Below are 18,995 nucleotides of genomic sequence, written 5' to 3' on the forward strand. Positions count from 1 at the left end.
TTTAACGTTTGTACATGATTTTTTCTCTTAACTTTATTTTAAAACTGTTTTGATAAATTTTAACGATTTTTGTTATATTTGCAGATTGAAGATGCACATAGCACCAGTGGCCTAGCTGGCATTCCATCAGTGGGAAGGCCTAGGTGGGGGCCAAGATATTTGTGTAGGGGGCGGGGGCCAAAGAAAATTACACAAAACTAATGTACCAATCCTGTAATTAGTAAAATATACTATTCTCGAATGTATATATCCATGTGAATGAAGGGAAATAATAGTATTAGTAAAGCTCAGTTTTCAATTAATTTTAAACTCTTACTATATGCAAATGTATCAAATACTGTAATGTAAATTTCCTCACAACCTTATATTCAACACTAGCCTAATGTCTGTTATCAAGTTGTAATTTTCAACTATAGCACAGTAATATCCTTATCATGTAAATATATCAAAATAGTGCTTATCATCAATAACACAAAAGACTTAAGACCCTCCAAAGTCTCATCAAAATTTCAACCCATCCCATTCCCTCTTCTCCATCTCCTCTCCCTGGAAATTAACTTTAAGCAGCAGTAGCAAATTGCATTGCACTTATTCAACACTTTAATTTAGCTTCAATCACTTCAAACTTAAGTTGATAACATTAAGATGGATCAGAATATCACGAACAAACATGTCATCTGTGTTAAACACCTGTAACTATAATTCTGCTTTGAACACCAAAGGGTTAAGTTTGGCTACAAAGGGAACTTCTACTTGGGCAGGGGCAAGCATCTGACCGTGGCTTGTGGGGGCCAAGCATCTGATTGGTGGGGCACAGGGCACACTGGCACCCCCCATAACAGCGCCACTGCATAGCACATGTGAGAAAAGTTGAACATGTGACTAAATTATGGCGTTTTTGATGTTTTATGGACCCTGAAGTATGCCATTAAATATCTTCACATGGAATCCTTATATATATATATATATATATATATATATATATATATATATATATATATATATATGTGTGTGTGTGTGTGTGTGTGTGTGTTATATATATATATATATATATATATATATATATATATATATATATATATATATATATATATATATATATTTTGTATATATACATATATATACATATTTATACATATGCACATATATATATGCATATGTGTATATATATATATATATAAATGTGTGTGTGTGTGTTTATACATATGCACAAAAATCACAGTAGATGCACGTGACTTCAGTGTGTAAGCGAATCCCACAGGAAAATGCGATGACGTGCGCTATCGCCAAGTTGTGAAATTTTCTGAATGTTTGGGAATTTTCTCTGTTTCACAGCCAAACGGTTAATGCGGATCATCAAAGAAAAAGGGCAGTCATGGAATGGCGAATACTTCAGAGAAACTGTGCTTACTGGTGAGTATTTCCTTTCTCAAAGATCCTGAAAGGTTTTATCTGTTGAAGAAGTCACATTTTTGCATGACAAGGCACCATGTTTCAAGGCTTTTCAGACACAGGAGCTGCTTCGAAACAGTGGTATCGATTTCTTCTCGTCAAGTGAATTTCCAGGCAGCTTCCCTGACCGTAATGTGTGTGAAAACATTGGTAGTATCTTAAAGGGTCGTGTTGAAGCACGCACAGTGAACTGTGATGGTATACCAAGCCTCGGCGAACTGCGAAGAGAGGTGACCGAGGTGTTATGGGAACAGAGAGAAACTTAAATAAATATCTTTTCTGAGTTACTTTTGTTTTTGTCCATATGAATTTTAGTTTATGCTGTAGAGGGGAGGGGGCTCTAATTTGAAACACCTTGTATTTTATATATATATATATGTATAAATAAATACATATGTATATATATATATATATATATATATATATATATATATATATATATATATTTATATTTTTATTAAGTCTTGATGAACTATGTGCTGGCCTGTCAGGAACACATCTGCTGCAGGTGCAGTCGTGTCAACGTTGGAGGTTTACACACTTGATACAGCGGGTTCTGACGTATGCATCTGGTGTTATGATCATGGCCTGAGTGCAAGGAGACAGTGTGAGTGCGTGTGTGTGTTGCACTCTCTAATGGTATATTATCAGAGGAACAGGCAAACGCGAGGGGACTTCGTTCTGTGGCTGTGTATGATTTGCTTGTCGTGCAGTGTATAAGTACCGCCACTGGAGGATCTGTTATTTGATGCCACAGGAGTGAGTAAGATGGCTCATGAACACTTATATCTTTTCCAGACATTATGTGGAAATACCCTGTTTGTGTTGCAGTGAAAACCCTCTGTTCTCCATTATGCATTTTCCCATTCTGTTCTCCACTGTGCATTTTTCCGTTTTGAATGCTGGTTTCTTGTAACACCATTTCAGGTTTTTATATAAGATATGTTTCTTTTAACAGGAATTCTGGGTTCGTCCTGTGAGGACGAATATTTTGGAAGTGGTGTTCTTGTGCATACTATATGACTTTTATTTTGGTCTAGACTAATTATGACCTGTTTATTTAATCTGATGACCAGGGTGTTAGTCACTAGTACTGTTTGGCCTAGGTTCATTAATCTGAATATTTATGAATCAGAATTTCCTCTAGTGATGATTTCCATTTATAGGGGGTGGAATTCACTCCATTTCATGGTCGTAGCTTTTGCTGAATTACTTTTGTTAAATTTGCAAATAAAGTCTAGTTTTGTACCTCAGTGTTTAATTCCAGTAGGCTTTTGTTTGAGGATAGACTCAGTGAGAGGAGTCGACAGGAGAGAAAGAATGTGTTGACCCAGGGCTGGCCATTTGCTACCGGTGAATCTTAGGAAAATGAGATGACACACCACTGTTCTTAAAACAGATACATGAAGAGATTATGACCCTATCTGACCTGGGTATAGGTCATTAGACATGAATAGATAGTTAAGTAGATAAATAGATAGGGTATAGGTTATGCTTCCAAAGAGACATATCTTATTAATACTGGTATTGGCATCTCAAAATAGGATTTGATGGTTCAGAGATTCAGTTTAGGGAGATGTGAAATGCACTCGAGTCAGTCTTTCTTGAGCGCGAGTCTGTGTGTGTGTTTAATGATGCGTCAAGGGGAGCAAGGTTTTAGTGTGTTTATAGGTATTTCTAGGCTTTAGTTCATATTGGGGAATGTTTGGGTATGTATAGTGTGCGCAATGTGTTTAATTTCGGTATCTTGAACATTTGTGTGTGGTAAAACACGCGTGACTGCAAGTGTTTCTTTTTTTCTTTCTCTCTCTCTCTCTCTCTCTCTCTCTCTTTCTTTCTTGGGTGAAAGGAATTCTCGTGCCGTCAAGCAGAGGCGTACGCAAATGTTATAATTTTTTTTTTTTTTTGGCGGTTAATTTTAGTGTCAGATTGGATGGCTTTTTATGGCACCGAAAGTAATTTTCAGGCAGTGGCTGTAGTGACGTCATCGCCCTGAGTGACATGTCAGTGACGTCATTAGTTTGGGAGGAGTTTCTTGCCTTATTCGCCATCCTATATGCAGCGCATTTGAATTTTGGGCATGCCTTATATCTTTTGTTTTTTTTTATACAGCAATCGGCAGTTCGCATTGGCGTTTAGGGTTTAATAAAGGGAGTATTTTATTATTGTATTATTTCTGGGGACTGATAATTGGGTAATAATTTATTTGACATTTGTTGAGTTACTGTGAGTAAACATTTCTTATTCAGGTGTGTGTACATTTCTTAGGTTTTTAAACTGTTTTTTTTTTTATAGTTGCATGCGTACGTGTTTTATTTTGGGTATATACGTGCGTGTAGGCAAAGGCTTACTCTGCAATCTTTGCCTTGACGACGGGAGAGGTGGCATAGGGTCATTAACGTATGTATACATGTAAATATGTTTGTATTGTCACATACACTGGGAGATATGTAATATCCACTAATATTAAACCACAAATGTTTTTTGATATCCAGTTCACTTCGCCTTGAGAATAACTTCCAACCAAGGGGAATTATGAGTGACAAGTGCTTCGTCACTTGTGGGATTCCAACTGCCGCTTGGTAGGAAACAATGAAAGCACATTAACTATGACTACTGAGGTATCAGAGAGGTGTGTATGAATGTATATACACTGGAATATAGAATTTAGGCCAAAGACCAAGCGCTAGGACCTATGAGGTCATTCGGCTCTGAAACGGAAATTGACAGTAAAAGATTTGGAACGCGTACCAGGAAGAAATCCTCGCAGTTGCTCTATGAATCAATTGTTAGGAGAAGGTGGAAAGTAAGATGGGAAAAAGATAATATGAACGGAGTTACAGTAAAAGGAATGAAATGGGTTGCACCTAGGGGCCAAAGGGACGCTGCAAATAACCGTAAGTAAGGCCTACAGTAAACTGTATGAGGTACACTGATGGCGCTACCCAACATGGAATGTATTTACATTCACACATATATAGTAAATACACACACACAATCTTGTACACATATACATATCCACATAAGTATATATTTTTTCCCAAGCTGACAGCTGCTTCACCGATCCATGGTCGTCCTCAGGAATAATGTAGTTTTACAATGGAATTACATTCTGATATATGGCAGAATTCAGCCAAAAAAAATTTTGGAAAAAGGAAAACCATGTACATACGCACACAACACACTATGATATTTATATATATATATATATATATATATATATATATATATATATATATATATATATATATATATATATATATATATATATATATATATATATAATAAATTGGACAAGGAGACCAGTTAGAAAACGTTCCAGAAAACGACGGCATTGCCTGACGTACATTGCTTCTTTTAACGATCGGTTCCTTTTTTAAATATTTGTACTTATACATAGCTGTGGATTTGTTTCTCCATACATGTTTTTATTGCTTTTCGATAATCTTTCGGCTGAACTCTACTATATATTAGAACGTATTTCTACTGTAAACCAACATTAACCATGAAGACGTCCATGGATGGTAGATATAGCTGTCGGCTGAGGAATGAATAAATATAGCAGTGTTGTAATGGTTAATTTGTCTCTCCGGAAGATTGAAAAACCACCGGAGATATCTTTAGTTTTACCAGTGGATTGAGGAAGCTACGACCGTGTGCATGGGCACTTGAAGGAAATGAAGAAAAAGACTGTGCCAGAAAAAAAAAAACTCTCCAAAACCAAACGGTAGGTTTCTTTGTGACTGGGCTTGAAGCATGTCATTGCCGCCATGGGACTTACAGAGAAACTGGAAAACATACCAGTATACGACATGACCTAATGACCACCAGTACACAGATTGAAGATCCTAAATTGAGACGTAGGTATACGCCTCTCGCCCCTTACCAGACCCATAACGTGACTTGAAATTCACGAAAAAATATATATATATATCTATACATTATATATATATATATATATATATATATATATAAGTTTATACTCTGACCTACTTGTGTCTTCCTTGCTCAGGGATCCAATCCTGGGGTCTAGCTGGAGAACAGGGGACTTACCCTAAAAAATTACAATCCTGACTGCAATTGCTAGGTCAGGTGGAAACTTATATAGAAAACAGTTGGCTGAAGGCCGTACTTCAACAGGGAACTGTTGCAGATAACCACATAGGTTTACTTTAAATGGAATATACTTACAATCAGAGAGTGGGGAACAGCAATTGTTCAAACATTGAAGAATCTATGGGTAATCCTCTTGAAAGCGACACTGAAGAATTGATTGCAGTGGCAAGGCCACGGCAAGGAACAACAAGCAGTTGTTTCCATAGCTAGCAACACCATCTGCAAGTTGAGAACGCAAGCGGTTACATAAGGAAAATTATAACGATTTCAGGCAAATCGAAGGTTGCACGTATGGTACCAAGATAACTCGATTCTGGTGCGAGATGCTCACGTTAAAATTCACACCGGACTAACTAAGTCAGGACTTTGTGAGAAACCGCACTTCAGAAAAAGAAAATGAAATTCAGTAGAAGATTAAAGATACGTGAATGCTGGAAGCACCTTGAATCAGGGACGTAAGGTGGCCATGGGGATAGCTCAAACGGGCAAAAGGGACAGCAAAGGGAGCAAAGGGACAGTGTTAGATCAGGAGCCAGGAGGGTTTCAGTTAATATATACATATATATATATATATATATATATATATATATATATATATATATTTATATATATATATATATATATATATATATATATATATATATATATAAATGTTCCGTGTGAGGGTCTTGGTTGATCATGTATTATGTTTCAAACGCCCTGCAAAAAGAAAACTCTAATATGAAAAAGAAACTAGAAAACATAAGCCAAGTTTGTTCCAACCTAGGTATTTTACTGGAATAACGGGGTTGAAGCTAACAATATGACCTTAATTAGACTTCGTAAACTTCATTTCAGTTTTTGAACAAAACCATGCTCCAGTCTCTCTCGTTCCCTGACCGGCCTTCAAAACAGGCCTACAGCTCTTTACGCTCTGTTAAAACATTCGCCACGAGAGACAGGTAAAAGGAAAAAAACTCTTCCTCCATTTCTATGAGACAGTATGAAAAGTTTCTGTCGACTTCATTTTTGTTAAAACCTTCCTCCATTTTGAGACAGACTCTCTCTCTGTCTCTCTCTCTCTCTCTCTCTCTCTCTCTCTCTCTCTCTCTAGAAAAGCTATTGTGTAGAAAAGGTATACTATACTTAGAGCAGAAATAGTACTAAGCTATTAGAGATTCTCGTACACCTACATTTACACAACACCTGCAGGTCCAACAACAATTTTGACCACAATACCTTCATTATAGAAGCAAAGTGGTGGTCGAGTTTTCACGCTAACTGCTGATAAAAAAAAATCACAAAAAAAAAATGCACTCCTACATTGCAACAAGACATGATTAAAAGCAGTAGAGGCATAGAGCAAAATTACTTGGGATTTTAAAACTTACGATCTCATGCCTTCAAACACTGTCCGCCAGGGGGGAAGGATAGTCAATCATGATCATATTAGTCCAAGAGCCAGGGCACATTTATTAACTCAACGAGTGCAAAAGGTTTGAGGATATATTTTGTTTCTACATGAACAAAAAGTCTCAGAAAATGAGTCTCATAAAATTTCAGTGGTGGGCGTGTCTGTTAAGACGTCACCAACATGGCCGCCAGGCGCACATGACCCGACCCCATTCCATTGACCATAGCTACTCTTCTAATTAACCTAGACCAATTGGATTCGTTTCAAAATGTTTCCAATAAAATTTAGGATCTTTTTTGTTTCAATATATATTTACGTATCTGTAACACGTTTTCTGGAAATGGCACTCAAACATAAATAAATTGGTGGTAGCTGGTGACAAGTATAAAGTTTAACGTGAATTTACTCGTAAACCAACAGATTTATGAAAAATGGACAGGTACAAAATAGTTTCCTCTTTTCATGAGGATTCAGAAAATGTATATATCATAAGAAGGTTCAGATGAGAGGTATTTGGCAAAAAGGTTAAATTCTCGTTACAGTCGAGGTAAAGAGGTAGTGAAATCGCGCCTCAGGCCATTGGTATACTGAATGGCGCTTCACGTCGGAATAGAGAGATGCTTAAGTCTGCTGTAGTTGATAATCCAATCAATAATATGAAAATTCGTTAAGGTTCTTAGAAATCGAACTCAATCATCAGAAATGTAACCCTCCAATCCCTAATAACGGGTAATTAGCTTGGGCAAATGCGGTTAACGTATTTTTTTTTTTTTTTGAACGCTCCGTCTAATTTGCTTTTAATGTCCTCGTGTAATGAGCATCTACATAGGGCTTTGGAAACTAAGTTCAAACCACACTATAATCCCCCCACCCGCCAAACCCCTTAGGGAGGGTGCCTGATACTTAGTTTTATAAATGCAGTCTATGAGGAAATTATAATTGCTTGATCCCTCTTCACTTCCTTTTAGTGTAGCTTATGTCTTTTCGTTTTTTCATGCTACACTGGATTCTCATTTACCTTTGATAAAGTAAAGTGATGTCGATATCAACTGTTGAAAATAAAATACAAAAATTATGTACCATACAAATAAATATAAACACACAAAACACGATACATCTTATTTCAAGATGGAAAACATTGCAGTGAGTGGAAACATAAGAAAAATAACATCTTTCAATCTTACGACCTCCATCATAACTGCGATGAGTCCAACTGGAAATTATGAAGAAGAATCGCTATGAGAGTATAATACTACATATCTTCCTCAAAATTTTCTACAGAACTACTGTCGTCAGAATAAATGCCACTTTATTCATCACTGCTGTCAGAGTCCTCTTCAGTGACAAGTAAAGTTGAACCCTCATACCATTGTACGTATGCGATATCGATTATTTTCTAGACACCTACCATCCATGTGTTCAGTGGGATCAAAACCGTCATGTGGCTCCTGACACACTGCTCTCTTCCACAGCCGTGAAACAGCATTGCTTCTTTTAATTTTTTGCAACAAAGAAGGTTTAGACGTAGAGGGAGGCAGCATTGTTGGATTAATACCTTTACCTTTTGGAGAGTTGTTAGACTGGCACTTAAGTGTAGTTTTTTTTTTCATGAACAAACTGTATCTCACGTCAGATACCGGGGAATACCTCGCTTGAACATACATTGCACATACATATTTCTCCAGTCCAGCAACTTGGTCATCATTTAGCGATAGCGATTCTCCCAGCTGACTTAGCATTCTTTGATATTCAGGATTCTTCAGCATAATTTCAAAAGGTTTGACCTTACCCTTTCTTGCAAATGCTGCTGTAAAGTCGGACCCTGTACAGGCAAGGTAGCTAGACAAAGCCTCTATCAAATCACGGCCAAGATGCTTTGCAATGCATGTGACAATGATCATCCGTCTGCTGTTATTTGAAGATACGCCACAATCAAGCCAGATCTGAGCTTTGGAGAAGTTTTTTTTTATGGTAGATTAATGGTACCAACACATCAGTGTCATTTGCTCTTACCAGGATATTTTTGTTATGGTCATTACCACTTGGTAATTGGCGAATATGCCATAGTATCCTTGTGTCCGCCTCTTGGTGGTGGCAAGCAAAGTCAAGTGCTTTTGATACTTCTACGTATCTTTGCAAATGTACTTATAGCATTTACTTTCTACGCCAATTTAGAGTATTTTTCTCCAAGAAGAGCAGCATATCTCTGATTTTTCCACTCTTTGCACAGAAAAGATATCAGTGATGTTTTAAATGATTCATTCCTAAATGAGTCTGATGGCTTTTTATGGGTTTATAGTGTGGTAACCACATGCATCAAACAGTGTATGTATTTCCTTAGCAGTTGTACAGCAAACGGCGATATCCAGCAATTTTGGCCCAAGAGCTCCGTATGTTCCTGGCATTTTCAAAGTCAGCAACAAGAACACGCCATCATAAATGGTCACGTCTCTGTGTGCCACGTTTGTGAGCAGGTGCTTCTCTAACGAGCGGATTAGCTTACTCTTTTGTTACGTTCCTAATTCCACCAGTCTGTGAGAAAGCTAATGACACCGGGGTGAGAGGATATTCCATGTCTTTCATTATGTTACAATTTCGAGCAGCTGCCACATAAATGACTTCTCCAGAGGCATCTAAAGTGCAGATGGCGACTTCCAGCTTTTTTCCTTTCCTGCTCGTGTTACTTGCTATAACGGAAGACGCACAGTTGTTTGCCAAACTGCGCGGTATGGATTTTTCAATATTCTTAGGATCCTACATGTGTAAGGCTTGAAATGTTTTAGCAGCATGTCTCCCTATAGAAGAAAAGAAAAGAATATCCTATGTTACTTTCCCATTGATTGTTTGACCAGTTGAAATATTCGTAAGAGTTGTCTGAGGATCCAGGTCTTCGAAAGGTTTTGAGAAAGTATTCAAAGTAGATATTACGCTATCTATATCATTCCGATCTTTTTTGATGCGACTTTCTCGCAAGTCATGCTTTGAATCTGGAGCTCTAGTGATTACCACTGCTTTCAAGCAAGTTACTCACCACCTCACTGAAACCATGATTAACAGTTGATAAGTCATTACCTCTTTATCAATACACACACACTCATACAATGTATTTGTGTATATATATATAATATATATATATATATATATAATATATATATATATATACATATATATATATTATATATATATATATATATATATATATATATATATATATATATAAAAACAACAAAGCTAGAGCTGCAAAGATGAAAACAGAGATTTACATAGCAAAAAAAAAAAAAAAGAATGTGCATGAATAAAAATAAAAGGCAAAATAAAGTTTGGAAATCTTTTGAATTATTGTTATGCGGAAGGTTCTTTCACGTAAAAATAAAGACGGAAAGAATTGCCCCTTTCCCTATGAACAGAAGAATGAGGTACAAGAGAACAGGATGAGTTTTATATACACTGGCAACGAAGACATTAAAAGCAAATTAGACGGAGCGGACAAAAAAAAAAAAAACCTAAACCGCATTTACCCAAGCTAATTACCCTTATTAGGGATTGGAGGATTATATTTCTGACTTCGACTTCTAAGAACCTTAACGAATCTTCATATTATATATTGGATTATCAATTACAGCAGACTTAAGCATCTCTCTATTCCGACGTGAAGCGCCATTCAGTATACCAATGGCCTGAGGCGCGATTTCACTACCTCGTTGCCTCGACTGTAACGAGAATTTAACCTTTTTGCCAAATACCTCTCATCTAAACTTCCTTATGATATACATTTTCTGAATCCTCATGAAAAGAAGAAACATTTTTGTACCTGTCCATTTTTTCGTCAATCTTTTGGTTTTCGAGTAAATTCACGTTAACTTTACACTTGTCACCAGCTAACGCAAATTTTTTATGTTTGAGCACAATTTCCAGGAAACGTGTTACAGATACGTAAATATATATTAAAAATAAAGATTCTAAATTTTATTGGAAACATTTTGAAACGAATCCCACTTGTCTAGGTTCACCAGAAGAGTAGCTATGGTCAATGGAATGGGGTCGGGTCATGTGCGCCTGGCGGCCATGTTGATGACGTCATAACGGAAACGCTCACCACTGACATTTTGTAAGACTCGCTCTTCTGAGACTCTTTGGTCATGTAGAAAGAAACAAAATATATTCATAAACCTTTTGCGCTCCTTGGGTAAATAAATCCTGCCCTGGCTCTTGGACTTGTATACTATATAGTCAACACGTGAAACTATTAGCCCAGTAATAATAATAAAAAAAAAACTAAATAATATAAACAACTAGAATCGAGGTACACATGAGAAGGAACATTCACGGGGAAATCATCACCAGCCCTTCAAAGACAGGGTATTGGTGTTTACCCCCACGAAGCAGAACAAAGATCCGTCCAAGTTTCAATCAGATACCAATAACTTGACTCTAAGTTCGTGCAAGCAAAGTACTTCTAGGCGGGTTATCAGTGCTTAGTAGATATCACACTTTTACAAGAGATAACGGGGGCTTAGCATTTGAGAACGAACCCCGGATGCCATTCAGAGGACCACCACTTCCTTCTGACATCGTGTCTTCACGAGCCTTTGAGTCATTCAATTTAAACAAAGGTGTAAAAGTAGGTTGACTTTTCTTAATAACGGCAACATAGACAGAAAACGTATAGTCTATGATATAGATGCAAGAGAGAGATGGAAAAAATATGGACAATAATTCTTGTACTAGTAAGAATTTTGATTCAAAAATGTTAAAATGTGTATATAATTTGGAATCTATAGGAGTGCATCATTATCCGCATGTGAAACAACAAAACATCTTCATCTGCATAAACCATATACAGAATCGGAAATTCTCTCTCTCTCTCTCTCTCTCTCTCTCTCTCTCTCTCTCTCTCTCTCTCTCTCTCCCACTCAAACTTACATCTTCGTAGTTCGTATTCACTAGGTTTCAGTAGATACAGAGATAAACAGATGATTAGAATGACTGTATATCGTTATTATAAAAATTACAATTAACAAGAACGCAGGTGAAATTGGAAGTTGTTCTGAAATTAATCAATGAGATAAAGGTAACTGAACACTCCACAGACCCACCTCTACTGCCACCCTGCAGTCTGTCTGGTTAATCGCAAACAGCACCTGTGTAGATGTCAAACACGTCTACTGAATTGAAGGACATGAGAAATAATGGGTAAAAATAATTACATCAAGAGAATTTTCATTGTCATCGTCATCGAACAGTACCTGGTGGGGAAGATGATAATCATCCCAAAGAAATAGCCCTCAAAAAAATATAAATATCCTAGTGATAAGGGACTCCTTGGAAAAATATTCTTTTTGAATAGATTATCAGCATTTGGCTTCTTCGTGGAATAGATAAGCCAAGTGTGCCCGGCCAACACAATCTACATTTACTGGAAACAGAGAGGTGAGTCAGTCGTTAGATAAGAGAGAGGAGGAGTGGATGCCACTACGGAGAGGCAAGTACTATAGTATATTTACTGTGCTTTATACATTTTTTTTCAAGTATTTGATCTTTGGACACAATAACAGTTTGGGATGTGAGGTTACATCTCCCATACATAGTATTTTAAACCCAGTCTATTGGCTCTTCAGTTTGGACACAAACTTCTAAACATCGAATCAATATAGAGGGAAAAATGAGAAGGATGACTGCAAGCAAAATTTTCTGCATGTGGCTCATAAGCAAAGTGGATGGCGCGACTCCAAAGCCATTCAGAACTCCAGCTTCTCTTCTAAAAGACCTTTTTTGGCGGTGGGCCTCATGAAGATGAAAGTTCCGTTGCCTTAATTTATTTCCCTTGACGTTTTTCACAATTCGAAATACAAGATTCATTTCAATATTAAACAAGTAAAAAATGCACCGGAGTTTCTTCGGCGCAATTGACTTTATGTATAGCGTATGATGGTGTATGAAACTCTCAGCCATGGCCCATGGAACTGTCAGCCGCGGCCCATGAAATTCTCAGCTACGGCCCGGTGGTGGCATGTGTTGTTGGCACCTGTAGCGGTGCCAGACGCACGATCATGGGTAACTTTAACCTTAAATAAAATAAAAAAAAAAACTACTGAGACTAGAGGGCTACAATTTGGTATGTTTGATGATTGGAGGGTGGATGATCAACATGACAATTTGCAGCCCTCTAGCCTCAGTAGATTTTAAGATCTGAGGGCGGACAGAAAAGTGCGGACGGACAGACAAATAGCCATCTCAACAGTTTTCCTTTACAGAAAACTATACTAATACGAGGGCATTATTTTCTTCTTAATAACGCCCGTGTATAAACACCATTCTTATCAATTTATTCACACTTGACCATAATTAATACACAAGATTTTCTTACTAACTCGGAGTCTAGATGCCGACACTCACGAATTTTGTTGCATTAACCAGCTACAGTTTCTTTCTTGTTTTCCTGGCATTCCGTTAGTCCACGAAATTTTTTTTTTTTTATCTTCCAAAAGCTTCAAGTGTACTCACGTTTTGGGTTTTGTTAATGAGCCTACGAGGTAGCGAGAGAGAGAGAGCGCTCACGGTGAAAATTGGTTGCATTCAGTTGGCTCCGTTATTTAGCATTCTTGAGTTACAGTTAACTGCTTTGGAAAATATTTTGGTGAAATGCTGTGAGCATCAACTACCAAAAGGTGAAGTGAAAAAATACAGAGCAATATGGAAATATAAAGACGCATAATGCGATGTGTAAAAGGAAAAAAGACACTCGTACGATACAGAAGTGAGCAATAATTTGTGAATACGGAATCTCCGCACTGTTTGGGATTCCGAATAATATTAAAAACGCTGAGAATACTTTGAGCGACAACGCTTTATAAACCAAAAACTATCTGTGACTGTGCCAAACGCAAAGTATGAAAAGCCAGTCACACTGCAATAAAAATTACCTAAGATATTTGTAAATACGATAATCATAGTTCGCAGAAAGAGTTGCTTTTTTTTGCTACATAAAAAAAAATTGCATTTTCATTAGTATCAATGATCAATCTTACATGATATATTTGAGACAGCTGCATCTGCGCACTATTGTTAATCCCACAAAAGCTGTATCTGCAGACATTCAGCTTTTTAAAAGCTTATTAAGCGTTGGCGATCATACAGTAAAGCACTGAGTGTTGTAAAAGAATACAATCTTATTGCAAACAAAGGAAGAAAAACACTAGGCACAGTTACATTTCTTACCAACGGCCGTGGCTAGAAAAGGCATAACCACTATAGACACACGAGCGACTCGAAAAAGGTGTGGAGAATCATTTTTTGTGCTAATAGGTATTGAAAATAATGCCGTTTGAAACTGTCTAGAAACATATGGTTCCATTATTCATATCTGTATGCGTAGCACAACAAAAGATTGTGTATTCATCATTTGTCGTTTAATATAAACAACGCAGATTATGAGAGAGAGAGAGAGAGAGAGAGAGAGAGAGAGAGAGAGAGAGAGAGAGAGAGAGAATTACAATCATCAGAATTATTACCGTTACTACTAACGCTACAATTAACATTCAATTACGCCCTTTGTTGTAAGACAACGAAAAATATAAAATATATCACAGTATCTGTAATATTTATTTTTCAGTGTCTACACAACATTTTATAAACCAGGTGTGATTCACATCATTCTTGCTCTTTGTTAGGAGAAAATTGGGAAGGAGATGTTACTACAGAGAAATGGAATAACCTGTAGTGATGGAATAATTTCAAAGTAGTGTTAGTGAAAAAAGAAATGTTTAACTCCCGTTATTACATAGCTAAAAGAAATCAACTGTGTTTTAATACGAACAATTTCTTCAATGACAGAATGACATTACAAACGGTAACGAAACGGAATGCTATAGATAGACATACAATTCAGTTAAGCATTCACGTGTCATCGTGTCGTTTATGGAGTTTGTCTACACCAATATATACAATATATATATATAATTCAACTGATAAGCAATACAGCATAAATTATTTTTTTGTTGACACGCAAAACACACTGAATAAAGCAAGGCAAAGTAAGATACAACATTGAAATAAAAATTACGCTACAAGAAAAGAAACACAATTAAAATTAAGAGTAGTTAAAAAGACACCTTGTCTCAACGGAGTTCAGTTGCTGTATGGAAAATGCACCGAAAATAAACAACAAGAAGGGCGTGGTTTAAGCTATATACAAGGGAACAGATGAAGAGTGGTTGTTTAAGGTGGGAACTAGTTTCTTTATAGCTAGAGATTCTAATATTGGAAGATGGTGCTCATATGGGCTTGATAATATCTTGAAATCCTTATAGTTCATATTATTTTTGCAAAATTTCCCATGATTACTGACGTTAGATAGTTCTGGGTTGGATAGTTTACACCTGTACGGAAACTAACGCCCATATGTGCATCACATCTCACCTTAAGCAGGTGGAGCGTGTTGCCTACGTAAGTCTGCCTGTTGCATCGGCAGCCAGTATAAATATAGACAACACCGGACCGCATTAAGGGAGGTAACCTCTCTTTATGACGCAACATACTACCAATAGTCCTAGGGTTCATTAAGACAAACTTGACACCAACAGCCGGAAAATAATTAGTAAAAATTCTCCTCAAGTGAGGTAAGAAAGAGGTGTCATGCACACGAGGAAATCGTATATAGAACTAAAGTTTATGGGCCAAATGTACTGTTGCTGGAGTGGAGGATGAAATTAAATATTCAGCGTTTTCCTGGCATATTTCAGAAAGAGATTACGAGGATAACAATTTGATTTGAAATAATCGTAAAGGATTCCGATTTCTTTGTGGAAAAGACTCCAATCAGAAGTTAATGTCACTGCTCTGTGGAGGGAGGTAGACAATGAATTTAATTTAAAACTGAAAAAACAAAAGCTATAAAGGTTAAGACCAAGGCCTGTGAAAGCTGCCTTTCGGAAAATACCTGTGTGAAAACGGTCGTCATCACGGATGACAATCGTATCTTAGAATAGTAGTTGGTTATTGTTTTCCAATTCATATGTAAATTTAATGTTGGAATGTAAAGAATTGGCATATTGTAGAAACGAATCACAATGCAAATGGTCCTTAAAAAGAACAAAAGAGTCACCCACATCTCGGCGACAGAATAAAGGTTTAAAAGAAGAGGGACAACTGTCCAGCAGCTCTCTCTCAAATTTGAGCATAAAAATGTTAGCGAATGTGCAACTCAGTGGGTTACCCATGCCCACACCCTCAACTTGCACATATAAATCATTATTATTATTATTATTATTATTATTATTATTATTATTATTATTATTATTATTATTATTAAAGTAGTTTAACCAGACCACTGAGCTGACTTTCAGCTCTCATAGGACTGGCCCGAAGGATTAGATTAAAATACTAGGTCCAGGCCTGAGGCCATGCGTTAGGACCCAATAGATCATTCGGTACAATGATGAATGAACTAAATGAAATTAAAAACTGCATACAGGCATACCCTCTCATACTGAAACACATACATACAGTAAATACATTTACTCAGACTTCCTTACATACATACTAAAAAGGTATATTAAAATTCAGAATATAAATTAAGCAACATTCTAAAATTTTGCCTTTTTTTTTAAATTCAACAAATGTTAAAAGGGTTTTCATGCTTTTATTATTTACTTATTTTTATAATTTATTAATTAAATTACAGTTCCTCAAGAACATCAAAATTGGAACGATTGAAAATGTAAAAGATTCTGACAAAATTCCTTTCATTGATCTATTCCCAAAAGTTCTCATTCGTTGTTGGTCATACTTTGGACACTCCCATAACACATGTCTGACTGTTATTATTACCCTGCACTCTGAGCACTCGGGAGCCGGGCCATGTGGGCTGCTCATTAAGTGCCCATGTGTCAGACGAGTATGGCCTATTCTGAGACGTGTTAAAATAATTACTTGTGCGTGTCTCTCTCTCTCTCTGATATGATGAACTCCATTGTTTAACATTAGGTTTTATTTGTTTCAATTTATTACTTTCAGGTTCTTCATCCCATATATATTGCCATTTATTTATGATACCCATTTTTATGTGAGTTGCATAATCAGTAACAGGGATATTCACATGGTCTGCATCTTCATTTCCTTTGATCCCTACATGGGCAGGGATCCAACATATTTCTACAATTTTTCCATTATTATATAAGTTATGGAGATATAACACTCTACGCAGGCATTATCTTTTGCATAGGAATTCCTATTAACAATCCTTTACTAACAATAGAAAAAAAAAGCATTTTTCTCTATAAATGGCCAAAACTCTCAAATAAATCCAGAAGTAAATAAAAGAGATTTTCCAGAAAACAGACAGGTTAATTCAGGTGTTAAAGAAATACAGAAATGTAATAGCTATAGAAGGAGATAAACTAGGAAGAACAAATGTTCTACAACATAGAATTTTGTTAGATGATGGGAGCCAAGCCATTTTTTATTCCTAATTACAGATTACCAATAAGCCAGAGACCCATAGTTGACAATTTGATAGAGGAAATGAAAAGAGATGGAGTAGTAATTCCTTCTAAAACTCCATATAATTCCCCATTGTCACTTGTTCCAAAGAAGGATGGTAGTTGGAGACTTGTAATAGATTACAGGAAGTTAAATTCCAACACAGTTCCAGACAGAATGCTGGTGCCGGTAATCCAAGATATGTTAGCTCAATTAGGAGGGGCCATAATATTTTCATCCTTAGATTTGCTTAGTGGATATTGGCAAGTACCTCTAGATGAAGAATCGAAACAATTCACAGCCTTCAGCACACATAAAGAACATTTACAGTTTGAAGTAATGCCATTGGACTCACGTCAGCCCCATTAACATTTGTCAGATTAATGTTACAAATTCTAGGAGATATAGAAAATGTTGCAGTATACTCGGACGATGTAATCATTTTTAGTAAAGACTTAGAAAGTCACCTCAGAACATTAGAAATGGTCCTAGAGAGATTAAGAATTGAAGGACTAAAAATAAAATTAAAGAAATGTCAATTCCTGATGAAATCCCTAGAATACTTGGGTCATGTAATTAGTGAAGATGGACGGCGTGTGCTGGCAGGTAAAATAGAGGCAATAATTGATTACGCAGCTCCCACTAATTTGAAAGCATTAAGAAGGTTCCGAGGTATGGTAGGTTATTATAGACCTTTTATAAAGGGTCTTGCTACTATATCCTTTGACAGAACTAACAAAGAAGGATGTTAATTATGAATGGAGGGATGAACAAGAAACAGCCTTTCAAACACTAAAGAGCAAAATGGCCAGGAACCCTGTTTTAGTCTACCCAGATTTTTCCAAAGACTTTTACTGAGCTTGTGATGCCTCAAGTACAGGGCTAGGAGCTGTATTGTCACAAAAGGCCGAAACTAGAATGAGGGCAGTATATTATGCTAGTAGAATTTTAAATCCAGCAGAAAGAAACTATAGTACCACAGAAAGAGTGTTTAGCTTTATACTGGGGTCTAAAGAAATTTAGACACATACTTTTAGGTCATAAGGTTAATGTGCTTACTGATCACAAACCCATTTGTGACTTATTTAAAAAGAGAGCCTTTACCAACAACATGAAGTTCAATAGATGGTTCATTAGTGCATTAGAATTTGCCCCATAATTCAGATATATTCCCGGGAAATTTAATACCATGGCAGATGCATTATCATGATCGCAAGAAGAAACAGAAAAATGTATTACCACTAATACCTTTAGTTTTAGTTGTCAAGTAGTAGATTTAGAGCTAGAAAGAGTAAAAATACAACAACAAAATGACGCAGAAATCAGACAAATAGTAGGACAGTTAATACTAGATAAATCCTTAAAACCTGATTTTCAATTAATAAATGGATTGTTGTATAAAAGGCCAACAGAGAAGAATGGTTGTTTTCGACTATACATTCCAAAAACACTAATCAGAGAAGTTTTAGAACACACTTTAGAACTAACACACTCATAGAAGTTAGCAGGACATCCAGGAATGAAAAAGACAAGCAGAATCATAACCCGAAATTAT

The 18,995-nt window shown here is 36.5% G+C and overlaps 1 protein-coding gene across 1 annotated transcript in view; it reads left to right on the forward strand.

The window, feature by feature from the left end:
• The first annotated feature begins 12,361 nt into the window (after positions 1-12,361).
• Positions 12,362-18,995, forward strand: part of LOC136847695 (galactoside alpha-(1,2)-fucosyltransferase 2-like) — a 58,483-nt gene continuing 51,849 nt past the window's right edge. Inside the window, exon 1 of the mRNA XM_067119521.1 lies at positions 12,362-12,391. The gene's annotated coding sequence lies outside the window, so the exon portion shown is untranslated. The remainder of the gene's footprint in view (positions 12,392-18,995) is intronic.

The sequence above is a fragment of the Macrobrachium rosenbergii genome, chromosome 17 (assembly GCF_040412425.1).
Source record: "Macrobrachium rosenbergii isolate ZJJX-2024 chromosome 17, ASM4041242v1, whole genome shotgun sequence".
NCBI classification, from domain to species: Eukaryota; Metazoa; Arthropoda; class Malacostraca; order Decapoda; family Palaemonidae; genus Macrobrachium; species Macrobrachium rosenbergii.